Here is a 1,361-nt window from a genome sequence, read left to right on the forward strand (position 1 = left end):
TTCCTAGAAACAAATGAGAATGAAAACACAACATACCAAAATATTTTGGACTCAGCAAAAGCAGTGTTAAGAATGCAATTTATAGCAATAAATGCACACATCAAAAAAGAAGAAAGAATCAAGATCAACACAATAATACAACATCTCCAAAAATTAGAAAAATCCAGCAAAGTAAACATACAATTACCAGAAGAAACAAAATAATAAAGATTAGAACAGAAATAAATGAGATAGAACACAAAAAAACTATAGAAAGAATCAACAAGCCAAGAAGCCGGTTCTTGCTAGACAAGGGAGTTTGAGGAGGACGGGGCTGGTCTGGCGTGCACTCCGCACTTCGGGAACGTTTTTTGCGTGTGAAACGGCTGCTTTTGGAACACTAGCTCAGAAGAAAAGATGTTTGGTTTTCACAAGCCAAAGATGTACTGAAGTATAGAGGGCTGCTGTGTTTGCAGAGCTAAGTCCTCAAGTTCTCTATTCACTGACAGTAAACGCGATGAAAAGGACTTCCCAGAGCTGTTTTGGGTTGCAAGAGACTCGTTCAGCACACATCTGTAATGCCTGAGTCCTGCTTGTGAAAAGATGGAAGAAGCTGCCAGCAGGATAAAAAAAAACAAAAAACTGGAATCGTGTGGTAGACGCAAGGGCAGGGCCCAGTCTAAAGACTACATTGAAACCAAAGAAAGTGAAAACTCTATCTGGAAACAGGATAAAAAGCAACCAGATCAGTAAACTACAGAAGGAATTTAAACGTCATAACTCTGATGCTCACAGTACCACCTCAAGTGCCTCTCCAGCTCAGTCTCCTTGTTACAGTAACCAGTCAGATGATGGTTCAGATACAGAGATGGCTTCTGGCTCTAATAGAACACCAGTCTTTTCCTTTTTAGATCTTACATACTGGAAAAGACAGAAAATATGTTGTGGGATTATCTATAAAGGCCGCTTTGGGGAAGTCCTCATCGACACGCATCTATTCAAGCCTTGAGGCAGCGATGAGAAAACAGTTACTGAGAAGCCAGAGGAGCCGGGGCCAGAGCCCCGCCCCATCTCCACTCAGGAGTGGTGACTGAGCTTTATGTAGAAGGGGAACAAAAAAAAAGTTTAAAGTTTGGAAAGACACAACAAAGTAACCCTCCTATTTTAACTTGGATACTTGCTATTCTGCCAAAAGACAATATGTAAAATGGTTTTGAATGGGTTATTTTTCTCCCCAGTTCCACAAACTTTGAAGCCAGTATCTAGTTCATACACAGAAAAGTGTACCTATAATATTTAAGATGCTGAGTATTTCATAGGAGAGCTGAATGCTGCTGTAAAGTGCTCTTTAAGTCTTTTTTTTTTTTTTTTTAATCCCCTTC

At 39.8% G+C, this 1,361-nt stretch overlaps 1 pseudogene; it reads left to right on the forward strand.

The window, feature by feature from the left end:
* The first annotated feature begins 393 nt into the window (after positions 1 to 393).
* On the forward strand, positions 394 to 1,069 carry LOC102818831 (annotated as a pseudogene).
* The last annotated feature ends 292 nt before the right edge of the window (positions 1,070 to 1,361 follow it).

The sequence above is a fragment of the Chrysochloris asiatica genome, unplaced genomic scaffold (assembly GCF_000296735.1).
Source record: "Chrysochloris asiatica unplaced genomic scaffold, ChrAsi1.0 scaffold00186, whole genome shotgun sequence".
Taxonomy (NCBI): domain Eukaryota; kingdom Metazoa; phylum Chordata; class Mammalia; order Afrosoricida; family Chrysochloridae; genus Chrysochloris; species Chrysochloris asiatica.